The sequence below is a fragment of the Nipponia nippon genome, unplaced genomic scaffold (genome assembly GCF_047370975.1).
Source record: "Nipponia nippon isolate SJK-2023a ecotype South Korea unplaced genomic scaffold, ASM4737097v1 scaffold_5, whole genome shotgun sequence".
In the NCBI taxonomy this organism is placed as follows: domain Eukaryota; kingdom Metazoa; phylum Chordata; class Aves; order Pelecaniformes; family Threskiornithidae; genus Nipponia; species Nipponia nippon.
This window is the reverse complement of record NW_028262369.1, coordinates 93,828,703-93,853,245: the sequence shown is the minus strand read 5'-3', so window position 1 is coordinate 93,853,245 and position 24,543 is coordinate 93,828,703. Positions and strand designations below refer to the sequence as shown.

At 38.8% G+C, this 24,543-nt stretch overlaps 1 protein-coding gene across 4 annotated transcripts in view; it reads right to left on the bottom strand.

The window, feature by feature from the left end:
* The window catches only part of THSD7B (thrombospondin type 1 domain containing 7B), a 540,474-nt gene that overhangs the window by 110,567 nt on the left and 405,364 nt on the right, over positions 1 to 24,543 (bottom strand). The window lies entirely within an intron of this gene.

Sequence of the window (24,543 nt, the reverse complement as noted above, 5' to 3'; positions counted from 1 at the left end):
AAGCAGCATGTCAGCATCAAACCGAGGGAACTCAAGTGCTCTCAGTAGGCACACGTCTTGCTTAACAGCGCTACAGACGGTCCTAACAAAAGGAGTACATTGAGAAAGAAATATGATAGGCATAGCATTGCCTCCAATAAGGAAAGATAGCATAAATATAGTTCCTCTTAAGTAAAAATCCAATTACAGACAGTCTTGGTAATCATATTCATTTACCAAAGTTATAATCAATTCTCCTTTAAAAACGCATTTCAACAGTTTCCAAAGGGTAAAAAGCTGAAGACTGAGAATATCAACTACCACCCAGTAAAATTATATTGCACCATGGCACTTCAATTTGGGAAACCTAAATTAGTGGTTTCAAAACTCTGGAATTAAATGTCACTAGAACATCTGAAAACAATGACTGATAATTCCAGGAAGGTACACTCAGGCAAAACACTAAAACTAAAGCTATGTGGTAGTGCAAATCAAATGGCTGGACTCGGTACAGGAACAACGGGATGACCTACGAGGCTAGAAAAGAGGTGTAGACACGATGATGTAATAATCTCCTCTGGCCTCAAATGCCAAGAATGGGTGAAAAATTAAAGCCAGCATGTAAAGTCAACAGAATTATTTTAATGTAGCTGTTTACCTTGTTCATAACATTTCTCATTTTGTGTTGCATAATTATTCTCATTACCCCTCAATGTAACAAGATAACATATCATTTCTTACACATATCACTAATGATAAGTGAAAAAGGAGCTCAGGGACAATACGTTAGAAAAAAAAGAAAACAACTTTAAGGACCGAGACTTGCTGACTATAAGCAGTCTTATAACTCATGATGACAACATTTATTTTCTATATTGATACTCCTTCATACTTATAACAAGTTTCTCCAAAATCCCAAGTGGAACATTTATGTTATTCTTGGTACATTAACACAACCCTTAATTACAGAAGGAGACCAGAAGCAGACACAATAGAAGACATAAGATAAGGCTTTGCTAAGACTCAGGTTTAAGTCTAAGGCCCTGATTCTATAAGGACAAAAGTACATGCTTAAGCTCACTACTGTGACCCCCGCCACCTTGGATGCAGCAGCACTCCCTGTAATGAAGTGAAGTGCATCCAAAGTTGGGACTTACAGAGGCAAGACATCAGATAACTGTTAAAAATAAGTCTGAGGAAAAGAACAAATGATGCCAGGAAGGACATCGCAGACACAAATCTAGTAAAAATAACTGAGGGAGAGCTGGAACAACTAGTTACGCAGCAGAGAAACTGGCTCTGAGATCACCAGTTTCCCATTTTGTAATTATTAATGACATTGACAGTAGTGCTAAAGGGCTAACAAATTCCACCCAGCAAAGAGAGCACTGAATAAACACAGACCCCAACCAACGTGCACCATAAACAAACAAGAGGAGCCTGAGATGAGGTTGGGAAGCAATAAAGACAGTAAATATCAACTGAAAAGATAAAGGAAAGCAACCGAAATGATTTGCATGTAAAGGGGTCACGGAAGAATTGGGTAGAAAAGTTGGGTACAGAGCACTAGCATGGAGAAGAGATTGTAACAGGAGAAAGGGGAGAACTTTGGGATAGAATTAGAAGGGAAGAAAAAAAAGCATGCAAAACTCTGAAGATCCTTCTCAAGTTAAAGGTCCATGTTTTAGCTGCTCTTTGGGCTGGTTTCTCTCTGCAGCCTTCCTACAAGAAGACATGTACATGGGGAAAAAGACAGGTTAATGTAGGTACAGGAGCCTCAGAAGAAGAGGAGCCCCAGCTGCAGCCTTCTGGGGGCCAGTGTGGTGGGAGGTCACCTCCAGCGTGGCCACAATGATGCCCTTGCCTGGGCAGCCATCCCCATGTCCATGTGTCTGACTCAACCGTCGAGCTCCCCTGCGGCTGCATGTCATCGGCATTCACCAGACGGAAAGGGATAAAGAGGTCTGTGCACAAGGTCTGCATACCAGGGGTGCACGTCCTTCCCAGACCTTTCACTCTTCATGGCTCAGAGCCTCTCAGCTAACACCGCAGCACAAGCACGAGAACGGATCAGTTTGTCTGAAAGGGATTAAGTATGTCCAGGCCTGCGTATTAAAACCAGTAAAATCAGTGCAGGCTGACTTCTGTCATTTAGTACCTTAAACTGGACTCACCTCTGTTCCATTTTAAAATAACTTCTTAGAGTACAAATTTTCTTTGATACTTACGGATGAGGCTATCGATTATTTGCTTGGGAATATATAATTTGAATCACTGAAAGAATTGAGCTGTACATGTCAATTTTGCCAAGCTATGTGACTTGATATTTTCATTCTTCCTCATCTGTGAGCCAACACTGCCCACTTCAAGGAGAAGTAGGAGAGAAAGACATTGCTATAAAGCCGATTCCTCCTCCCACCCACACACTGAATGCAAAACACGGGATTGATACATTAATGTCTAGCGTCATTTTCATTTTAATACAAGTGTTTTCTTATTGCAAGTGGTTCACACACTGTCTGGCTAGAGAGACAAAATAATATGATTTTTTAATGTTTCAAATTTACTTTGGCCAGTGAATAACTGCAGTCTGAGTGCTTTTACATTATGCAATCAGTCTAAGGAATCTTTCACAATTTTTCCCTTTTTTTTCTAACTTTATTATAGGTCTTGAATTGCTTTTACTTTCATTTTCTATGAAAAAGAAAATCAATGGAAGTGCATTAGATGATTAATGATAGAAATTATGCCTCTGCTTCTTTCAGAGAACATAACAAAATATAAAAATATGCTTCCTTTTTTTCCCTCTTTCTGTGGCCCACAATTACTAAAATTGAGTTCAATTTATTTGTAGCACCTATCATCAAGTTATATTTAAGATTAATTATTTATTGCACAACTTGAAAATAAAACTAAGACATCCTGTTATATATACACACATTGAGACCAGAGTAAATAAAGAGAATCAAACATGCCAAATAACAAAAGACAGAGAAAATGGAAAACAAACACAACGTTTACAGTGTTTCTAGTAACTCAAGTTGGAAAATCACTCAGCTGGCTGAGAAAGCACTGACCTTCTTTTGAAAGCTCTGACTCAGTTATATATTCACAGGCCAGTGTTTTTAGTGATAGCTGGATGAACTTAAAATCTCATGCGGCCTGTGTTCTTCCAGCCAGGTCAAATTTTTGGTAGCACCCCATGGTCATCTTTCACAACAGCAGTAGAGAGCTCAAGACTACAGCCAACTCACATGGCAAACCCAACCTCAGGAAGGTCTCAGAAGACAGCCCTGTAAACTTGTCGAGCCAAATGTACATGTCAATCTGAATTTTTTTAGTATTGGGTTTGACAAAATTACCCACTTGTATCATCTTTCAGATAACTGGGCATTAGAAAACATTGCATTATGTTGGTTTAGGAAAATACATTTGAAAATCTTGCTCTGGAAGGCAGGCACTCTGCCATTTCACAACATCTATCCCTTTACAGCGAAGAGCAGATACTAAATCCAGAACATAACACTAACACACTGACGTATTTACAACTCCCCCAACATTGCATTTAAAACATTACGGTCCAAGGTAACACCTAAAGATTTTAATCTACCCTTCCTCCTCAACTCCCCACTCCCCAGCTCTGTCTCTTCTCATTTTGGCATTCAAAACTCCTTGCTGCTCTTGGCCGGTCAGGGACCAGCAACTAAGCCACTGTGGACACAGGATATATGGGCCCCTCAACAACTTTTCAACTCATTCTGATGCCTCCTGCTCCCACCTGCTGGTTCTCCCCTTCCCCTAGTCAATTCTGTTGTCAATGCCCAAATCCCCTCCTGCCAGGCATGCTCCAAGCCCCAAGGCAGACAGCACAAATTAAGCTGCCATTACATAGGTCTCCTCGTGAAAGAAAGTGGTTTTGTGTAGTTGCATTGGGGTGAATTCATTCCATTTTCTCCAAAATTCATATTTGCTCACTGCCTGGCCACACAGCTAACATTTAAGGGAGAATGAACAAGTCTGAAACTATCAATTCCTCCCTGACAGTACTGCCCACATAATGTTGCCTATACCACTGCCCCTCAGTAAAGACATGCACATTTGCACTAGTGTAAAATAAGACCAGAATGTGGTCTCTTCTATTTATTTTTATTATTAATTAACCATGCTTTTCCAGAATCCAGGCAATCCTAATGTTTTAGAGCATACAGACTTGTCATCTTTATCAAAGTTCAAAATGGCAATTCAGAAAGTAGTAACATGGAAATTTGGAAACCCCCTCATCACTTTCGATATCCCACTCATAGAAACTGCTGTTAAATTTTTCTAAAGTACCAATGGATTTTGCAGATACGGTCCTGCATAAAACTTTCCACTTCAACTACCACTTTTCTACAGTAAAGAACAGATAAGAATACTAAACGCTTTGAGGTCTGAAGTTTGGCTCCTCGTCTCCAGCCTAAAACTGATAAAACAACTAAATCTACTTTGACTGAAGCTAATAAAAATGCATACTCAGGTGATTCATGTTATCTAAATTAAGTCTCTTTCAGCCATCATACAATATTGTCTACCTCGTGAGACAAAATGAAGATACTGTACTTGAGATTGAAGGGTCAGCACAGTCTAAGTACAGTAGAGACACTGTACTTAGATTAAAGGTGAGAGAGGCAGAAAGAGATTGTGAAAAATTTCCCACGCACAACCTTGAGAAATCAAATGTTTGGGGCTTTTCAGGAGATTTGCCCAGCAGGAAACCTAAGTACGCAGATTTCCATCCCAGTAAGAGCAAAGTCACACTCTGATGTGTGGGAGTTTCACACATGTATACATAATCTATAAATTATACATACAGAAAGGCTTTTTATACTTCTTCCTAAACATGCCTAGTGTGTGGGGAAAAAGTATTTTACAGAAACCCTACCTCAGGGCATCCTTTCTTTAGCAGGAGAACAAAAAAGACAAACAAAACCAAAAAAAACCAACTTCCCTAGAAGAGACTAACAGTCCAAGAGAATGAAGGATATATTTCTATACAGTGCAAATAAAAGACCCTGATTTCTCTAAGTATAAGAATTGGTATTTCCCCTGGGTCAGGTTAAATGAACTTTTTTGTGTGAGCGAAGGCATTCCAATAGGTTTGCCTCTTAAGAATAATAAAAATAATTACACTCATCTTTCCTTATGTTTGCTGTTCAGACCATTCTCACTGCTAGTACATTCCTTTTTACTCTTCTTTTGAAGCTAACAGATCTAAAGGGACTATTTTCTTTCCCCTTCTAGTCTCTTAAAAACAAGGCAGAAGATCAGAGAAGATGCAAAGGGAGGTATCTTACAGTGCGTTATGTTTTTCTTATGATGATCTTCTCCTCCTTTCTTATAGAAAAAAAAAAAAAAAAAGAAACAACATTTCTTATTTAGCTGCTGCTACTCTCCTTGAACTTGTACCAAATTGTTATAATTGAGTGGGGATTATAAAGCAGATTGTATTCCTACTGACACAACGGGAAAACTCACATTTATTTCAATAGGAAAAGAACAGGTCTTATTACACTTTCTTTTTAATATCTCTGAGTGAAACATTTGTTTGCAAGCATTTGTTTCTAACGCAATTACACAATTCAAACATTGATTGATTACTGTAGGATCGTTCATGTATAAGATACAACATTTGGACACAAAAAGTCCTCTATTGTGATTTCTTTACCATCGGTTCAGATCATACAATTTATGGTTTGTTTAACCAAAGAAAACCAATCAAATGCCATAAAAATAAAATTAACACAACAGAAAGTAAATTGCATCAGAACTAGCAATACTTTCCACCCCGCTGGAACATTATTAGTATTTTTAGCTATTCTTCACATGCTTCATTCTCGCTCACCCTGGGGTAGAGCTGACTGGGACACTACGCTACATTTTCTTCTATTACAGTCTTTCCAGTACAAACCATTTTAATCTTGGCTATAATAAATCACCGGTTTGCTTCTCATCTTATTCCCTCTCTTCACCTATGAAGTTTTGTTCATCTTTGCCGGAGCTCAGAGCAGTTTCTCCCATGAAATTGCTCTGTGTGCGAATCTTTCTTGAGGAAGAAGGTTTCTGCCAACTGTCATTACAAGATCAGAGAAAATCACGCTTAAAGTGAGGACCACTTGAAGCAGGGGAAGGTCATCTTTGGCAAGTAACTCAGAGTAAAATGTTGCAGACGTGGTTTATTTTTTTCTGACTTCTTAAAAAATATTCTTAAAAAAAATAAATCAGGAAAACAAGAGCCCATGAAAACGTAGAGAAGAGACAGTAACCTGGTGGCTGTTCATATTCTGCCAGTGCCACAACAGCGGACCCAGCACTTCTATATAGCCTTAGCATGCCTCTCCTGGCTCATTTGAAAGTGGTTGAGCCACAAGCTGGTATTTTCAGCTTCCTCCTCCTGTAAGAGCAGCAATATCCTCTGCATCTCTGAGAAGTCCTTGGTGGCCACTCACAGCATCAGGACCTATGCTCACCTCCGCAGAGGCAGGTCCATGTCAGCCATGGAGGGCGTCATCAAGGAGCACATCAGTGACTCGGGCCTGAGGCTGCCTCAGTGACACGAAGCCCAGAAGAACATCTGACCCTTTGATCCCAGGAAAGGGAAGAAAGACTATGGCCAATATACCCAGCACTACCATTTCCCTTAAAACCAAGGAAACGTAATCAGAGGGACTTCCAAAATTTCCTAAAGTGGTAATAAATTCTTCCATTTTAGAATAAGTTATTTAGGAAATAAAATTCAACGCAAAACCAACTCAATACTTTGAAAATCCATCAAGATTCACATCACATTTCCTTTTCAGAAGAGAGAACTGATATTTGGAATTTTAAGCGTGTATTTCAAAGAAACAGTAAATAGCAGCTTTTTAATTCATCAGAAGCCCAAAGGAAAACAAACTTCCATAGAAATGTGCTGTACTTGGGAAACTAACTCTTGCTGTTGCTATAAGGAAAGTATAAATAGAGCACACCATGAATTCATAGGAATTTGTTTCCATGAGCAAGTTTGACATAGCACGGCCAAATAAATTAAGATTGTATGGCTACGCAGAGCTGAGAGATTCTCTAAAATACTGCATTGGTATTTTGCCTTTTCTAGATCATTCATCGCGTCAGACCTTTGTCTCAATTTCTCTTTAAACCTTTGTCTTGTCCTATTTGAAGACCCATGCTCCAGGGTTATATCTTATCAGTTAATTAACTTTTAGAATGGAAACACAGCAAAAATGACTATATAAACTTTTGCTCACATATATCAAAGCCAATGTCAACCAGTGTGGCTCCTGTGTACCTAATCCAAGAGACTTATAATAAAATCTCATCTTCCTTTTACAGCCTGAGGCAAAAGTAGGTCTTGCAGAAAGATGTGTGAAGTGACGAGGTTTAGTAGAGCAATAACGTTGCTCAACAGTTTAAATATTGGTCTAGCTACTAAACTTTATGCCATTATTAAATACCAAGAGTTCATCCACGGCTTCACTTACTCAGAATAATGCAAAATTCTTTTCAGAAAAAAAGAAAAAATTGCAATTTAAGGTCCCCTCCACCCCCAAAAAAAAAACCCAAAACCTTGAAGGTAACACTACTCTCCAGTAGATCAAGGCAACACTAACAGGAAAGTATGGGAGGAGGTGTGTGTAATATATCAGTCCTTCACTGGAAATTAATGATCAATTTAGCAACAAAATACCAGAAGCAATGAAAACCATCGCTTTTATTCAGGCTCTGTAAGGTCACAGCCAACGAGGAATAAAGGAGAAACCAACTAAGCTGGAAAATTTCAATCAACAAATAAGGAAGGGGAGGATCCTGGGAGGCAACTTTGATTTTTATTTTTCTGGCTCTTCACCCATCAGCAGATCTCATTGACGCGTATGGGGAAAAAAAAAAAAAATCAGGTAAGAAAATTGAACAAGAGCCAGTGTTCGAAAATAATTTTTCCTATGGTTCAAAATGACAATGAAAGACCCAGCAGTGAAATGGATGAAACACAGAAAAAGAATAAAGAATTTGAATGGGAATCGGAGCCTGAGAGGATGCTGCGAGGGCTGGGAGAGCTCGGCAGCCCCTCACTCAACTCCAAGCACGCCTCCTGCCCCAGTGAGGATCAGGCCCTCGGGCTCCTAACTCCTGTCATTTCAGAAAAGCTGTGTGATCTGGCGCTGAGATCAGTACAGCCAAACCGAGAGGAATGCGTGACTGGACCTAAAGCCCAGGCTGTCTCCCAGGGGCACATCACCAGGCGGGGAAAGGCAAGGGCAGAAATGGGAAAGAAGCTGAGAAGTTTGTGCTGGGCCAGCTCAGAGAGCTCAGCTCTGCACAACGGACCGGGAAAACTCCTTGGGAAAAGCAGTCCTTGGAAGGAATCACACTAAAGGAATGAAGGTCAAGTATGAATTTTATTTTATCTCTGAAAAATAGGATAGCAGTGGGTCTTAGTAATAGAGGGAGAAAAATCTATACATAGCAGCCAAGCGCAACACCAGTCATCCCTATTAAAGAGTTCAATAAAAAGTAATGCGTCCTGTTGTATAAATATTCCACAAAGGATTTTGGTTGCTGAATGTACCAATCTTATCAGATAACAAGTGAGCCCAAGTTTAAGCCATGTCAGGAATTAAGGCAGAAGAATGAGGATCCTGACCACGGTTCCTGCAGACAACGTTGTGGGCAGCTCACCATTCCTACAACCGCATGAGGGCAGCCAGAGGTCCCTCTGGCAGCGGCAGGCCAGCAGCCTGCTCCCATTCCTCTCACCCCAACATCTGTGCACAATGCCAAAGGATGTAAAGGATGTAAACGTAAGAAAACTCCCCTGAAGGTGATGCCAGCCCCATATGGGACTTTTCCTATAGCTTTACTACACAGCCCCATAGCCTTACGCATTTCTACTGAAGCCAAGTCACCCGCAGTTCATGGAAAAGAGCTTCCCCAGTGCTGGCTCTTCTTGAAATCATGGTCCAAATACTGTGATAATCCTGCGGCTCACCCTTTTTTATACCCACTAAGGAATAGGATAGGATGTATACCTATTGCTAGGCATGAGAAGGATGTGTTTGTTAGGTTTTGGGGTTTTTTTGGTGGGCAGTTGAGGGTTGAAGTTGAATTGGTTTGAGTTGATGAGGTCCATCACTACACCAAAGTTACTCTCTGCACACAACTGTTCATCAAAATGTTAAAAAGCAATGCTCATTTTCACAGGTAGATGTCCTACTGAAAAAACAAAATGCGCACACACACAAAAAACAACCACTTTAACATCCATGCACAAATTTTCTTAAACCTGAATCTCCTCCAGGAGCAAATGGTCTGTGACTCCCTTGGCAACACAGAAGTACTAAGAAAGCCTTAATAATCACATTAGAAATAACCGTCGAAGTTTGGAATACAAACTTTAGGAAGCATTGAATGATTTCTCGCAGCAGGTCAAAAGTCAAAGACAGACTTTTGTTCAAAAATATGAAAAAAGTAACTATATTCTTCAGCTGGATAATGTCAAATTAGAAGCAGAACCTGAAGTTACTGGAAACATTAAGAGGTTACAAAGACTGTCACTTTTGGCAACACTTAATAAAACAATTAAAAATTCATATAGTCTAAAGATTTTTTTGATATATTAGTAATAGGACATACAAGAATATCAAACCAAAATTAGTTCACAAATTGAAATGGATTTCTGGGAAATTTCTCTCATTACATTGTACATTAGCTACAGTTTGTATAATCAAAAGTAAAGATGTTTTCCAGCCTCGTTTAATTGAATGAAACCAAATGGCATCAGTCTTCCACACGAAGATAGTCCCTTTCCTGACATTTGATCTATGAGAAAATTCTAAATCTGGGGCGAGGGGCAAAAGGTGGATTTCTGACTAAAATAATCCCTTCTTCCCCAGCTGTCTCTAAGGAACGGACCCCACAGAAAACACAAGGTATTTGTGCTGCCTTTCAGAAAACTTGGAAGACAATTTACTTGGTTAATTTACATAGACATCACACTTCTCCCTAAATACATACATAAAATACATTCCTTGTAGATTTAGATAGATATATATCTGTTGTAAATTACTGCCACTCCTGATTTTTTTTTTTTTTTTTAAGTGCAGGGCTAAATCTATATAGATTTATTAAGAAACTTTCTCAAGGAAGTTTCCCTAAGAACAGTTTTTGAAAGTCAATAAAACTTCTTATACTTTAGTTTCAATAAAATGCAAGAGAACATACTGTAGATTTAGATCACCATATCAGTACTTTTGATTTACTCGCATTTTCAACAAGAAGACAGGCAATTCCCATATATAAGTTTATTCCAAAGCTGTGACCTTGACTTTTACCAAAAGTTCAATTGCAGGGATATTGTTTTTGAGGCGAGATGAAGGAAGAAAGGAGTTCTCACAGATAAGATAATGAACTGTCAAATGCAGCTTATGAAATACTACTGTTTCAAATAGATGCTCTGATTTAATATGTGTTGACAGTCGATTCAAAAATTATGACTAGGTCATTATGTAGCACACAGACTACAAAGCCTGAATTACTTATTTGTTTATCTCATAAAGCATTAGGCACGTGAACCAAAGACATCCCGGCCTTCCACGTCGGGAGCAAAAGTAACAGAGTAATACTAAATTAAATATCACATATTGAAGATGTATGATTAACAATGTACTAAAAATTGGAATTTGTCAGAAGGTAAAGAAAAAAGTACTGAAAAGTACTACTGGTAACATTACTGATTACACCAAGACAAAAAAAATAAGTTGTTGTCTGGTTGTTGAAAATAATAAAGGAATGCACAAAATGGCTATTTCAACAATTAACCCACTGTCCTAAGTACTTGTACAACTGTAAAAATATAGTGAAGCTTAAAAAAACCCCGCCCCAAACCACATCTCCTGTGTGTGATAAGAATTGTTTACCCATATAAACTATAAACACAGAAAATAATCTTTTTTTTCTCTACTCAACTTAATAAATGCAGCAATTTTTTTCTAATAAAAACAACAAAAAAAAGACGAGCTGCCAATACTGATGTGTCTGCTGTCAATAAATGAGATGTCTTGATGAGACTTTAAGGTTTTCCAGTACAGTAAACATGCAAAAAAAGCGGAGATTCGTACAATGCTTTGCACAGATTCTTGTATTCTACATTGTCCAAAATAACAGAAGCCCATTTCACACTGCTATATAAAATTATTCTAGAAAAAAATAAGCGTGTGCTGGAGGTAGGGACACAGATTACATTTAAGTCAGAAGACATGAGATTGACAGTCCTCTCCCAGCAAAAGAATGAGCAAAGACTTTGAAGAAGTGAGGAAATGTTTAACTCTTTAATGTTTCAAACGCTTATCTACCTTTGTATCATATATGTTTAAAATGAAGTTTAAATTACTTTCCATTATGATTATGTTGGGACTCTTCAGTAACAACCCCAAGCAAACATGTTATACGTAATCACCTCCCCAAATCAACCTATCCTTTATCAACGCAAAATCTGCTACACCTATAAAAATGTTGAATAAATAACAACCTGCTATCAATATTAAACTATTCTTTTCAGAGTAACTTACGTAAGGAAATAAAGAAATGGGACCTGATTTTTCACCTCCACAAGAAGGCTGCCTAATGTACCTTGTCCCAGCACTGCCAGAGGCAGTGCCCGATGATGCACCCACATCCCTCTCCCGAGCCGTGACGGCTGCTCCATCATCCTCACATTATACTTCAGCTAAGACAACTGAGGTTTCAGAATAAGGCTATATTTACTCAACAAAGCCTTAAAAACAAGACTAAAAATGTTTACACAGCTATCATATTAACAAAGATCTTTTTGAGTGAAACCCTGTTGTAGCCAATATTTAACAGGTGAATTCCCGTGACTGGAATAGTAACAAAAAGGGGTACAGCTCTTCTGGAAGGACATGCCAGTGATAGTGACATGTTTTATTTCATCTACAAATTATACCCCTTTTCAGTCTCTGGGCTAGTTTACAGAGAACAACTGACCTACTGAATGCCCTGCTGGTGGTTAAAAGGGAAAGGAATACGTGCGCCATGGTGGGGAAAAGGACCTCAAATGAGGTGAGCTCATGAGCAAGCAGGAGGACACCGCCCCGTCTGGTGCTACAGGAACGCAGAATGGCTCAGAAAGTACAGCCAATTCATAGACTGCTGCGGTGAATTCGGTAAAATTTGGTGTCTCAGGGTGGGGACAGAGTAAACTACTCAGCCAGACCATAAGCCATGAGGAGGAACCAATGGAGAACTCCAGGGTGGAAGGCAGGCTGAAAGAGAATAACCATTAAATTACACAGTTACCAAAGCTGGGATGGGCAGGTGGACTAATACATTCACATAACTACATCTGCATTAAAGCTAAGTAAGGTGCCCTCAAAAGCTGGGCTAGGGAAAAGAAATTGAAGAAAGCTGCAGTTCGGAAAAAAGATAAACGCCAGCGTGAAAGCTCTCCTGTTAGGGAACGGGCACAACCATGGTAGGAATAAGCCAGAGTATGAGATCAGCTAAGCTCAGTCAAAAGCTATTCACTGCCCTCAAACAAAAAAAAAAGGTGGAAACTAGGTCAAGTTCCTGAGGATTAGCAGAAGATTGCAGCACAAGCATGCAAAAAATCAGAATTCGCAACGGGCATTTGAGGTAACAAAGGATCCTTCTGCAAACGTGGTAAAAACCAGATACTCTCCACTCTCCCACCCCACCTCCCCAAAAACTGGCCCAAGCTTGCACCACCCTTCACTGAGCGGATCAGCTGCAATCCCGGGAGTGTTACAATTAGCAGTTAGAAAAAGGCAGGATCTCAGGCCTCTGGGTCCGCTTTCAGGGAAAGCTGTCAAGGATAAGCCGGCTATTTTGAAATTGTCTGTCCTAATGAACCCTGGCTCTAGCAAACTTACAGAAACCGATCTTGATGTGTCAGAAATGAGCATTTTTGAGACCTCATGGAGAAAGTAGAGCTTATCAGCAAACACTCTGCCTATCCTTATAACAGCTCTATTTATTATTATTTTTTATTTAAGATGAGGGTTATGGAAATACAGGCCCTTATTTGCGATTTGCACAAAAATATTGGAACAAATAATTATCCAGCAGATAACAACAACTACCACAGATAACAAAACAAAAAAAAAGAAAAAAGTTAAATGCATCAACTTTCTTTCTGTAATAGACTGATGGACTCTGGGAAATAAAGCAAAGAACAGTAGCCTCATTTGAGAATAGTTTGTTTCCTTGAGGACAAAAATCCTAAAAATGCTCAGCACTGTGAATCCTAAATGACATCCAAATGACTTTCTTAATAATTAAATTATATTACATCAAAAAGCACATGCCTTTAGCAGTTTGATTCGTATGTGCGCACTCTAACCACGAGTAACTGGGTAAGCAAAGATTGGGTGGAGTTGCTATAAAAACGTATAGTATGCTTAGCACTAAAGAAAACCTCTGAAATGGAATAGAGCCTTTTGCTTTATGATTCTCTCTGGACCTGATTCACCACTGGTTTATTACTGACTTTTGTTATTGTATCTGCATACAATTTGATTTTATGAGATTTTAAATATTACCTTTATAAACATTTCATGGGATGTTGACTCTCTATCTGCAAATTGCTTATTTGCTTATTGTATCTGTTCATTGATGCCATTGCAATAGCTTATTTTTGCATTAACTTCTTTGTTGAGTCTAGTTTATCTTCTGAGAAAATCCTGGGATGGAATTTTTAATAAGAAACCCTTAAAAAAAGATATAACTAACTGACAAAGACATTTTCCCTTATGATGTTCTGTTTGCAGTATAATTCAATCAGGGAGTTCATGCCAGTCACCGTGAGATTTCAAGAAAGTACTTTGTTTATCATTTAATCAATATGATTTGAGCAACCCAGAAAGATTTTTAAATAGTAGGCTAAACTCTGTACACACCTGCAACTTTACCTGAGTTTCAGACTTTTGCTCAATAAATGCTCTCCACGCATCATTTCTTTTGCTTCCACCATTCTTACTGTGCAAACTCAACACCAATATAAACCTGTGGCTGACCTCCATCTATACAACACATATTAACCTGTTTTCAAGTAACGGAAGAAGACGATGACTGCATCGGGAGAAAATACAACAGGATCACTGGGCCCCCCCGATCAACCTACTTGACAGGTTAGCGCTAACCGATAGCTGTATTTGTCTAGCCATCACTACTTCTACTGCAAACCTGAAAGCTTACATTCCACAAAGCACATACTCAAATTTTACTGAACTAAAGCCCAAGCATTAAGTGTATTTAACCTGGGGAACATCAGATTATTATTTCACTCACAGTAAATATTTAATGCTTGCAAAACCGCAGGACCAACTGCAAATTGCTAATATGTTTCATTGTTATTAAGTTTGCCCCTGGGAAACACCAGCTCTCCGGGTCAAATGAAATTCCATAATCCTTCTAAATTTCTTTCATGGTTACTTTCAATATTTACCTTTACCTGTGAAATTCATCTCACTAGGAAAGACAGGCATCTTTCAAAGTCTTTAGATAAGACAATTTAAGCAAAGACATATTTTGCCCTGTTTCTCATCAAAGCACTTAAAAATGGAAAGTTTATGCTTTCATACCGGATTTGCAGAGTATTTACATTTAAATAAGCTTAAAAAAAGGCAAGATACATGATCTAAAACCAAAAATTCATAAAAAGCAGACATCTTCCTATAAACGCTACAATTAATCATTATGATGAACGGATAGAAAGCAATCCATCTCGTCATACCATAGAGCTGATGTAGCTTTTCCTTTCATACACCACAGAAGTTAATTATTATGAGCAGATGTGCTTAGATTACATGAAAATTTATACTCCATGAAACTAGGCACTGAAGATATCTATTTATTTTAAAGCACAAATGTAATTCCCTGTTTCTTTGGAGGTTTGCTCACATGCAACTTCACCAGCGACGCAGCTCGCACAAAACCCATCCATCTTGTAGGCAGGGATTTTTATGTGCTCCACTAACTGATGCTTTCAAAGCGATACTCAAAAAGCACCTGCTGGTCAAAGCAACTTCTCACAAACACGGTACGTCTGATTTGCTCCACAAATTCTCCGCTGCACCCCAAATGACGTCTGCCATGACCACATCACATGCTCCAGGGGGTTAAAATGCAACAGAAGAGCTAAATCCCTCAAACTCTCTCAAGAGTTCATGTCTGCACATAGCCGCACAGTTCTGCAGACCAATTTCCTCTTGATTTTCTCAAATATCGTTAATAGTACTAAGATGCCCTCCCAGAGCATAAGGAATAAAACAAGCCAGCAGCGAAGGCTCGTGGCCAGCAAGGGCAGAGGCTGTGGAAGCCCATATATTCCTATCACACAGCGGTGGCTGGGAGTGCTGCCCTCTCACATCATACATCCCCTGAGGACATGTTGATCTACTTCAACCCAAATTAAACAAATGCTGAAGTAGATGGCCTTCGACAAGCCTATTGCATTTTAGTAGGTCAGTCAGATCCCCTCATATTGCATACCTCTAGTTCAGGCATTTCCTTTGCTGACACAAAGACCAGGATAAAAACAAAGATACAGAAAGTTAATATCCAAGAGACAGCAGAAAAGAGATAACTCCAAGAAATGTCAATCACCTTGGGGCACATATCAAAGAAAACAAATATATGATTGCAGGACTGAAACTTGAGTGAACTGTCAAGAAGGAACAATAGTACTGATGTTAGAATTGACCAGAAAAGCGGTAAAAAGTCACATTTGCCACAAGGTTTCACATCCAAGATCCAAATTTGACATTACAAAATACACTACTTCGGGAAAACTCTGTCAAACATCAGAATGTATTATTCCAAACTCTCCTTATTTCACAAAGCCAATATCAGCAATCCTTTAATAAATGATGCACGCACCAGGCAAAACCAGCAGCTGCTAGGAAAAAAAATTTACTTTAGAAAAATCTTTGTTAGAAGATGACAGTTTTTTCATTACTATCTATTGCCATCAAAGCATAGAGATGGCTTTTTCTTGTGTAGTAATTTTATTCCAGTGGAATTCCAATTTTTTGGATGAAGCTTCTCTTGATTTATTATAATATAAAGAAGATGGAATCTTCTCCTGAGTCTTTTGAGAAGCAAATCAATGACAATACTGTTAACAAAAGGGGAGAAGGGTGTTTCCAACAGGAAAAACGCTCGGAAGTATTACTGCTGCAAGCATCAGACTGGTTTAGAAAGTGCTAAACATGGTGCTCAGTATTTTTAGTATTTCTGAACATATTTAGAAATGATGCCAACAGAAAAGAGCACCACTGGACATGTAAAGCAAATGTAATATTGACCATTTCACAGTTACCTGATGTATTCTCCCAAGTGCAAGCACTTCGTAAGTATCCCTGTCACTTCCAGTTACTCTACCGTCACTTCAGCACACCCATTTGAAAGAAAGATGCTGGGAATTTGGAAAGATAGTTTGAGCCAAGGTTATTCATTTATTCTGAAATTGAAAACTCATGTCTAAAACCTCTGCTGAAGACATAAAGCTATTGGAATAACATAAATACACAAATTCAGATTCAGCGAGCATGACATCAGGATTCCTTTTGCACCTTTGCGGCATGTCACATTTAACAAATCTTGTGCCTGAAGATTTATAGTAAGCCACACTGATGATCTCTGCCATTTGGGATGCTAATATTCATGTTGAGTATTAGGGCTTAATTATTCAAAGAAACCTGACTCAATAATTTCCAATAAGAAGTGCTTTCTAACTAATGCAGAATAAGGGAAAATGCAAACTACAACTTTTACCAAGCTCCTCTGAAGGAAATTCCCCAGGCAGTCCAAGCCTTAGCAGTCTGACAATGAACAATATCTGCTATAAATCAAATTCTGCATTCCCTTCAACATCTCCCTTTTTCCTTTCACCAACTGTTAGTTTTGGTTGTTTGTTGGGTTGGTTTTTTTTTTGGGGGGGGGGGGGGGGGGGGGGGCGGGGAATGGTGTTCCAAAGAACTGACAGAGTCCTTTAATATTTCATTGACTTAAGCACGATCAGCATTTCAACCTGGAACCATCCATTTCTTCAGCTAGGTAAAAAAAAAAAAAAAAAATCAAACTAAGCTCCTTTGGTACTATAAGAATAAACGACTGGTCTTTATCCTTCCAGTTAATGTCTCTGGGATTTCTCAGAATTCGGTATTCCACTGGACTGAGATCATTATGGACAAGGAAGAGGTTATGCTGGTAAAGACTTGGAGAATAACATCTCTAATGTTTTCCCGACAACTAATAGTGTAAAAGCTTTTTAATAAACTAGCTTATTTTTGGTCATGCTTCAAGGCTTCCCATTTAAAGTGTCTATTTGAAGAAAAGTTCTCCTTAAGGCCATTTTCTAGAGAACCTGGATCTTATCCTGCTCAGCTCGGATAGATTTTTAACAATTTCCCTATGAACCACAGCAGCTTTGGCATGAATTGTCTTTGGATTTGTAAACAGCAGAACCGTGACAGGAAGGAAATTAAAATTTTATAAAAGCAAAAGTAGATCTAAATCAGTACTGAATGGAACTGCCTGCAACATGGAGAGGTTGAACAAGAGGGACATGAAAGTGCTATATAAAATAGTAAACAGAAAAGGAGACTAAATGGGATTCAAATGTCTTAAGAACAAAGGACGTTTCAATTAAATTGAAAATCATCAAGAAACTAAAATAGTTTACTCACTGCAGGGTTAACCCATGGAACTGAGGTATGCCAGACGCAGGCAGAGGCCAAAAAGTTAGGAAGAACATGAAAATAAATCAGGTATTTTTATAGCTAGTTACAGTGACAGTTACATGAGATCATATAAAACATTAATGACTATAAACCTTCATGTTTCAGGTTCTAAGTTAGCGTAACACAGTTTTAAGATGAAATTGCTCCTGTATTTCTGATAAGGAGCACATGAGTCTGTCTGATTGGGTCTATTTACAATCCACCCATGGCCACAGAAAAGATTTCTGTTATAGTTTATAATACCCTCTCCACAAACCATGACGCATGATGACCCAGGCCTACTGTTCATAAAATAAAAATTTCTTCGATTTCTACAAAAAGTCTGAATCAACTGTTCATAACTCGGATTTTAAATTGGTGGAAGCTGGTGCTAAAAACAAGTCATAATTGGAAGGGCCTGTCTCCAGTTTGAGGGAGAGATTGCTCTTCATTATGTCTCTCATTATGTCTTTCATCCTCCTGAGTACGTCTCAGCACAGTTTGGTTCTCCTTGGACCTCTTTCATCTACTATACTCTGTTTAATGACAATCCATCATTTAAAAAAGGACCCCAAAAATGACTTTCACCAACGACAGTTGCTTAGATCATACAGACTACACACTAGATGAAAGAAATCTTAGGAGGACCAAAGAGAGCTGAACTTAATCAAAGGGATGAAAGACAAAATGAAAATCTATCTACCCTTACATTTAAAAAGGAGTTTCCTTCAGATAAGATGATCTTGACTCTCTCTGTGTACCTGTTAAATATGGTATGAGTACTGTCAGATCATTTGGGACTTTTATGATTGAGATGCTCTAGCAATTCCTGTAAATTGTACACATGTGGATGGTGCTGCCTTTGACTTTGAGGTGATCGGGCCATTTACTATTGATCTAAAACCTTCTTTCCCCCCTTCTTCCCGCCTTCCTCCTAAGCAAGGCAGAAGTACATAGCCTGGAAAGCTTTGATGTTCCTCTGCTTTACTTCTCATTATTTTGATCTTTTAACAATCCCCCTATTGGTACATGCTTGTAGTATACATTTTCAGTGTTTATGCCTTCTGGCTTCAAAAGGCTCGATCCAGACTTCCCCCACCACCACCCCAGAAAACAAATGCTGTGCGTGGTACTAAGATGCTGATATTTGTTTTGTTTATCAGATAGGAACAGTATATAGTTAAGGTAGAAAACCTGCTTATTTCCTTCTACAGAGTGGAATACACTGTCCTGTTTTTGAAGGAAATCAAATACATGTAATTTATCTGACACAGTCTTCATCATCTTTATTTTACAGAAAGTCTACAGATTACTGAGTTGCCTTTGGATAAGATGTTGCACTGTAGATTGCTGTCAGGACAAATTCTCTAAGAGTCTCTTAAATTTTTATGTTGTTGGCATAAGGCTACAGTGACAGAAATGAGTTGGAGTCTCTCTTGATATTAGTTAGCATCTATAAAGTAATGTCACGCCAATTCTCCTACCGCCTATGAAATACTCTTACAGCAGCTATACCTGAGGTGGAAGCTGGGCCAGACGCAGACTGAAATATAGTACCACTGTTCTAAGCATCGTGTGATGCCTGCTGACATCTCCCATGAAAAAAGGAGGGTAGTCCACCATCACTCTTTTGTGGACAACCTGTCACTGGAAAATCAGTATTAATCTTTCTTCCCCTTGTCCTATCAACTAAGACCCAAGGAAAGAGAAATTGGTCTACAGAAACACATTACCTGGAGATCAGTGGGATTTAATGCAATACGAGGACAAATTTGCATTCCCCAAACCAGTACTCAGCTGCAGACTCCAGTGCAGCCATGCACGTATTTACACAGACAACTCTGCTACACCACCGGGTTTTAAGAAATTGGCCCAGGATGATTTCTATACAGACAAGTGATTTTATTTCTCATAAATTAAACTGTGGGAATCTCAAAGGCAGCCATGAAATGCTCAGAGAGATTGATCCATCACATCTCACATAGCCTCATCTGTCCCATTCCCTCTCCTCCTGCTCCCGGTCAATTCTAATTTTCCCAAACTGACATAAATCCATGGAAAATCTGTCTGGGAGAGGGTACCTTCCTCATCCCACTGGTGCAGGAAAGGCTAAGAATGAACACGTGCATACATGACATTAGTATCGTATTTTTGTCTCCTCCTCCTTAATTTTTCCTTGCTTTCCCCTTTGTGAAACATTGTCACACATTTTTGCTTGAAGTAGTTCATCTACTATCAAATCCACAATTAAACCCAGGCTTTGGGAAATAATTTAAAGATCAAAGTCTATAGGTAAACTGATAGCAATTAGATACAAACAATCCAGATTCATGTAATAAAACATCCACACTGTGGTGATAAATCTCTCAAATTACAAACTCCTGTGCGCAGATACACATAGTTCACCAAGACTGAAGATAAGTTTTCAATGTAAAAATCACGGGTAAACTTCCATTAAGTTCAAGAAATTTTAATTTGTTTACTGATATTCACCAGAGCTTAGACTCCTAAATACCTTATTTGTTTCTGTTAATGAAATCTGGGTATTTTGAAAAAAGATTTCTAATCTATTCTGAATTTGTTGGCAAACTAGGAATTGGAATTACTCACGAGAAAATCCTGACGTTTTTATTTGACTTTAATTGTTTGTCATTATTTGCAGTGGCAGAAACTGTTATGGAATAAAAATAAAAGGGAGGATTACCTGTTAAAAATATTCTATTTTAGGAAGCACAAGAATAAATTTCAGGAACTTGGAGATCAGAAGGAAAATGTAAAATACATGATTTTATGATGTACATTTTTTACAACAATATACCACTGCTAACATGTAGTCCATAACTCTTAATTCCAGACTTACCTCTTCAATACCGCTGCTCCTATTTCTACATAGTGTGAGTGCTGCAAAATTTTCTTTAATCAAAATTTCACTTTTCTGATTTCAGAGCATGCTCAAATCTATCCAACTTGTATTGTTGGCCCGCCCTTCATAGTACTTGCAATTTGCAAATACCCAGATGTATACAGATGTACATATTTCTATTTCATTATACACGCTGTTGGTGAAAATGCTGAAGACAGCCATGAGTACGTGTGCCCCACGGGAAGCCATCTGAAATGGCCTTCCTGGTTGACAGAAAACAACTGATAACAGAGCTTTGATTGCGTTTTTTCAACAAGTTGCACAATCCCTTCATTCTGCATTTCTCTAGGTCATACTTTCTTATTGGACATGGGACGCTGTCATGTTGGACTGGACTCAACGTCTTCCTGAAGTCAAGGGAATATTATCTGTGCTGCTTTCCACTTACCTTATTGCCTAACCTCCAGCCCACTGCCTTGTCAAGGGAAGAAACCAGATTATCAAGAACAAATAATAGTAAATCAATTCTGGTTTGGTTGTTTCTTATCACCTTGTTACTCTCCATGTGTTTATAAGCTAAAAATTGCACTATCAGTGACAAGAAAATAACAATACAGATAACACGTACTTCATGAATTTGCAATACGATGTAGAGCAGCTACCTCGGTGAAGTGTTGGCGAAGCCCTGGGCAGACATGGCTGATAACAGACTGAGGGTCTCCATCATGGAAAGGCGACCCCCCGACCTTCAATCCCCATCCTAGACAGACTTCACTTCACAAGCTTTCCTTTCAAACGTCACAAGCAAGACTCAGCGGCTGTCCTTACCCTGCTAATTACTTTTCCCCTCAACTATCTGCTCCCAATGCCACCAGCTGCCAGGCGGGTGTCTTCCAGGGAGTGATGCTGGCTGGGACCACTCAAGTTCAGCTCGCCATGCTCCTACTTGTGCCCCCACAACCACCCATTACCAGTGGGTCCCTAGACCAGCATCATCAGAAAAAACACTGACAAACCTAATGAGCCCCCAGCATCACTCAGAATAAGGCTCAAGGTGCCAGTGTCCTACCAGGCAAAGCTACTATTGGAGGGAGCTACTGAAGACAGGTAAGCTGCTATCAGCTGGACAGATTTATACACAGGACTGCATCGCAAAGCTCTGCTCATAAAATATCACCATCTAACTGAAGCAGCCCATGTCTTTGCTACGTTTACTATCATAAATGTATTCATTGTAAACTTTGGGGGTTATCACATTGCCTCTAGCCTCTGAATTATAACAGGATTGTAATATGTACCTCCTGAAATTGGTAATTCTGTGAAAAAGCGTTCTGCAACTCAAATTACAATGAATGCATCTGTTAATTTAGCTAATCAGCAGTTATATTAACTACCTACAAAACAGGGAATAAGAACTGTTGGGTGACTATCTTATGAGCAAAAAAAAAAAAGGTAACACTGATGCTTTTTTGATGGCACGTCTCATTATAAATAGGTTACCATAAAATAATTTCAGCAGAAACAACAGTAATGTATACAGTCATTACTGTGTTACAGATTGATAATACACCAGATAATACAGCTAAAGATGCCTGTTTGAAATATTTTTGTAGATGCAATGTTAACAGGAAGTATCAAAATTCATCCTTTCATCTTGCTTAGTACGGAACATATATTAACTCAGTCACTAATTTATTACAAATGATGTTTGTAATCACGGTTCTGCCTGCATTTTATATAAGATTTTACTGGAACTATCACTGCATTTAGACGCACTCAGAAAACTTAGATAGCAGCTTGTTACGATTTTTGTTCTCATAATGATAAGTTTTTGATCTGCATCTCAGTCTAAAACTGGTCTTGTCTGCAATATCCCTATAGCTATCAGGAAGCTCCAGGCAAGAGCCAGAAACCACAATGAAGGAGACAGGAATCTTAAATTGCTTGAGTCTGGTGCTGCCTGCATTCTACTTTTTCACCGTCAACTCATACATCAACTTTTCAACTGAAACGGATTATATTTAACACCAACCATCTTAGCAAAGTCCACGTGGTGTGAATTTACAACCCGGTTAATGAAGGAAAGAAATACATCATACATGGTCTGATAGAAGAGCATACCAGAAGAAATATTCTCCTGAGATGCACAATGAGGCTATCCAGTATCGATCCACCCCGTGACCTCAGGTGAGCCAGGGAGAGTGCACTTCTCCAAAGCAGAGGAGCAGTTTCTCATTACTGCATTGGTGGGCTTGTTGTTGTTTTCCTGTACATAAATCAATAAATTATTCTCTAAGAATATTTGCTGCTCTGTGTCACAGCATTTCTGTATTCTTGTGATGGGGAGCTACAGCTCTGAGATGGACTTACTGTCTTGCTAATGGGGGGAGATTTGGTCAAATCCCCCAAATGAATCACAGTTAAGCAGCAGCAGGAGCAGGAGAAATAAGACATGACATGTTCCACTGCCGCAGCTTCTCCTTGCTTTTGGAAAGTAACTACTTTTTTCATAACCATGTTGTCAATGTATTTCCAAGATAGGTTTTTAAAGCGGAGCCTCATTACATCAGTCTGCTCTTTAATACGTGTCTATTTACTTTATCAATGGCTTTTGAAGCAGCCTTCAAAGACACTTGCTTAAAACAGGCTTTCCATCCACTAATTAAACCTTAAGAATCCCTTGTAATGAGCAACACATTTTTCCCCAAAAATGTAAATGTCTAAGGTGGCTGCTCATGTCAGCACTGAAGGGAGAGGTCATTTCTGAAGGACCCTCCATCACAAACATCAGAGAACAGTAAAGTCACTGAAGGGCATCCAAAGCAGAAGCAATTTTCTCACAGTCTTGACACCTTCTAGTAAATTAGTCACTTCTCGAGGAAAATGACAGCTATATAGCAATAGAAGAGCCTGTAGAGCTCTTCATTTACTGTTAGAAATGTTGTCTATGTCACTGTCAAGCAACAGTAACATCCCCACCCTGTTTTACTCTCCAGTGCCCTATCTCAGGGGCATTTTGCAAATCATGCCTTAATGAAGTTTAAATAACAACTATATTTCTTAGTTCTAAACACTACTTTTCTCTTACCAGCATGATTGTTTTCTGAATAAGTTAGTCCACTGAAGCTGATATACAAAATGAAAGGCTGTTGCAATTAGTGTAGTATCATTCCAAGACAAAGCCATGAAAAATGCAGCTTCAGACAGCTGTCATCTTTTTGGCTATTCTGCTTATTATACACAGACAAATTCTGATATCTTCTGCATGTTACACCGTACATTTACGTGCAATTTCAGGAAAAATACTCGTGGAACAAGATCTGTAAGTATCTACCTCAGAATCTAGCCTAGAGAAAGAATGGAAGTTGAAAGTCATTTCAGACTTAATTTTTCCCTCAGCACAGTCATCATTCTAAATAGATACACATAAACATACTCTTTCTTTCTTTAGAAATAATTTATATGAATCCAATGCTCTTATTTAATTGGCTAGATATAACAGTCACTGAAAACTGAAATCCTCTTATTTACATGACAGTCAGGATATGGACAGCAAAAGAAAAAATTCTAAAAATGGATGCTCTAAGGAACAGCAAGACTGATTATCTTCAGTGGTAAAAGGGTAATTGCTGTTACATGGTGAAAAAGAAACTGGGCAAATTCATATAAGTACTCTTTAGAAAATAAGCACTTACTGGCTAAAGACACTGACACATTATGCAAGCCAATTACTGTGCAGAGTGGTGGTGATACCTTGAATGCACACTTGTTTGTAGGATGCCTGAATATTGCAGGAAAGCATCTACCTATAACACTTGGCGTTCTTCCACTGATGGTGCAGATTCCCCTGAAAAGATCCACGGATTCACAGAATCATACAATAAAATTTAGAATGGAAAGGAACTTTGA